Below are 3,068 nucleotides of genomic sequence, written 5' to 3'. Positions count from 1 at the left end.
ATTTGTTATTAATTAAAATTCAATACAATGTTTTAATCTTGTACATTTTCATGAATCATGATGTCTGGTGTTGATGTATATTGGTTGTCATTCAGAACCATTGATATGTTTTCTCAGTTGGTTCTCTGTCTCTATGTAATTCTCCTCAGTATCATTGATCAGCTTGTTGGCTCGGTCCTAATTGATGTGTTCTCTGTCACCTGGAGCTGCATGGAAAATGGTCCAGGAACTAAAGGACAATTCAGGACTAGTCAGCCCACTACAAGCTGGTATCACTTACTTTCTACTAAACTATATGGTCTGGTTTCCCAGACACAGATGAATCCTAGTCCTGGACTAAACAGTATGTTCAATGTAGATGTCCAGGAAACCGGCCCTAAATGTGTCATCTTTCATCCTCCCATACTGCTCAGTCCAGCAACATTAAACCTGTCCAGCAGGTGGTGCTGTTGACCAAACAATAAAACCAGCAGATATCTTGACTTGCCACTCAGTATATCAGTAATGTTCAGAATAGTACTTTAATATCATTGGAGATTGATGGTCTTTTTAATCCACTATCCAGAGTCAGGAACAGATGAAGTTAGGTCTGCTACTGTTCAGTGATTAAATATGATTTATGGTGATGGGAAATAATAAAAAACACTCAACTTCATCTAGTAATAGTTTTCCTTTGTTATTTATTCCAAGGTGTGTCTTTAACTTGTAAATGTATTGTGTGGAGGTGAGCTAGTGGTGTGGCTGATAGAATAGAATGAAAAGGGAGGAGGGGAGGAAGAGGGGAGGAGTGAAGGGCTGTTCAAGAAACCAGGTGAGGAAGAGGAAGATGTTCAGGGGAATTACTGTCTGTTCCAAATGGTTCCCTATTCCCTATGTAGTGCACCACGGTGCTTCTGACCAGGTCTAAAGTAGTGTTCTACGTAGGGAATAGGGTGTAGATTTATTACAATATCATGCTTTAGTGTTTGGCACAAAAATATATTAGATCTCCACCCCCCCACTTCCTGTCTGTCATCCCCCAGTTCTGTTAAGACTTCCTCTCATTGAACTGGGCCTCATTCTAAATGGACACTTTGTATTGATAGTCCATACTGGTCTTTACTATGGTTCTACATACAGTATCTGTATTGATAGTCCATACTGGTCTTTACTATGGTTCTACATACAGTATCTGTATTGATAGTCCATACTGGTCTTTACTATGGTTCTACATACAGTACCTGTATTGATAGTCCATACTGGTCTTTACTATGGTTCTACATACAGTACCTGTATTGATAGTCCATACTGGTCTTTACTATGGTTCTACATACAGTATCTGTACCTGGAGGGTTTCACATATTCCTTCATCTCCACAACTTTATCTGATTCTCTCCCACTTCCCTTCATGGATTTAAAGGAAATGACTGGTTTATGTAAACTCCCTCTACCCCATGTCAACACCAATCCAATGCTTTTACATTTGTGAGGAGTAGAGAAGGAGTGTTCCACTTCAGGAGGAAGGAGAGATTATTGGGACTCCCCCATGGAGTGATGATTGAGGGATGTGAAAGAGGAGAGAGGTAATGGTTGTACTCCCCCATGGAGTGATGATAGAGGGATGTGAAAGAGGAGAGAGGTAATGGTTGTACTCCCCCATGGAGTGATGATAGAGGGATGTGAAAGAGGAGAGAGGTAATGGTTGTACTCCCCCATGGAGTGATGATAGAGGGATGTGAAAGAGAGAGAGGTAATGGTTGTACTCCCCCATGGAGTGATGATAGAGGGATGTGAAAGAGGAGAGAGGTAATGGTTGTACTCCCCCATGGAGTGATGATAGAGGGATGTGAGAGAGGTAATGGTTGTACTGGACTTAATTATTTAATATGTACTGTTTATTCCATAGCTTAATATGTGAAATGCTCACCTCCTCTATAAGAGGCATTAGTTGTTGATGTAGGGTCTCATCTGTCAAAAGTAAAATCAATTCATGAGTCATAAATGTCATTACCGTGTTCTGTGTCTGTCCGTTCGTCCGTCTTTGGGGTCGTTAGCTGGTTTGGTTCCTTAGACCCTCACTAACTTCATAAGATGCAACATTGAGAGCATCCTGTCGTGCTGTATCACCGCCTGGTACGTCAACTGTACCGCCCGCAACCGCAAGGCTCTCCAGAGGGTGCTGCGGTCTGCACAACGCATCACCGGGGGCAAACTACCTGCCCTCCATGACACCTAATGTCACTGGGAGGCCAAAAAGATCAGGAAGGACCTGAGCCACTGCCTGTTCACTCTGCTGCCATCCAGAAGGCGAGGTACGGACAGTTGCATCAAAGCTGGGAGAGACTGAAAAACAGCTTCTATCTCAAGGCCATCAGAGTGTTAAATAGCCACCACTAACATTGACTCCACAGAATCAATTCTTGACGTTTAATCATAAATTATTTGTCAGAGAGGATCACCACTTTATTTTAAGAATGTGAAATGTCAGAATAAGTAGAGAGAATTCTTTTTTAAAGTTTTTATTTCTTTCATCACATTCCCAGTGGGTCAGAAGTTTACATACACTCAATTAGTATTTGGTAGCATTGCCTTTAAATTGTTTAACTTGGGTCAAACGTTTCAGGTAGCCTTCCACAAGCTTCCCACAATAAGTAGGGTGAATTTTGTCCCATTCCTCCTGACAGAGCTGGTGTAACTGAGTCAGGTTTGTAGGCCTCCTTGCTCGCACACGCTTTTTCAGTTCTGCCCACAAATTTTCTATAGGATTGAGGTCAGGGCTTTATGATGGCCACTCCAATACCTTGACTTTGTGGTCCGTAAGCCATTTTGCCACAACTTTGGAAGTATGCTTGGGGTCATTGTCCATTTGGAAGACCCATTTGTGACCAAGCTTTAACTTCCTGACTGATGTCTTGAGATGTTGCTTCAAGATATCCACATAATTTTCCTTCCTTATGATGCCATCTATTTTGTGAAGTGCACCAGTCCCTCCAGCAGCAAAGCACCCCCATAACATAATGCTGCCATCCCTGTGCTTCACGGTTGGGATGGTGTTCTTCAGCTTGCAAGCCTCCCCCTTTTTCCTCCAA

The 3,068-nt window shown here is 42.3% G+C and overlaps 1 protein-coding gene across 2 annotated transcripts in view; it reads left to right on the top strand.

Moving 5' to 3' along the window:
• The window catches only part of LOC118963983 (E3 ubiquitin-protein ligase TRIM16-like), an 8,912-nt gene extending 8,257 nt beyond the window's left edge, over positions 1-655 (top strand). For both annotated transcript variants that reach the window (XM_090230847.1, XM_090230846.1), the window contains one exon: positions 1-655. This exon is cut by the window's left edge and continues 1,334 nt beyond it. The gene's annotated coding sequence lies outside the window, so the exon portion shown is untranslated.
• The last annotated feature ends 2,413 nt before the right edge of the window (positions 656-3,068 follow it).

Source organism: Oncorhynchus mykiss, chromosome 4 (assembly GCF_057628025.1).
Source record: "Oncorhynchus mykiss isolate SJ-2025 chromosome 4, ASM5762802v1, whole genome shotgun sequence".
NCBI classification, from domain to species: domain Eukaryota; kingdom Metazoa; phylum Chordata; class Actinopteri; order Salmoniformes; family Salmonidae; genus Oncorhynchus; species Oncorhynchus mykiss.
Note: the sequence above shows the minus strand (reverse complement) of the source record. Positions and strands in the feature narration are given on the sequence as shown.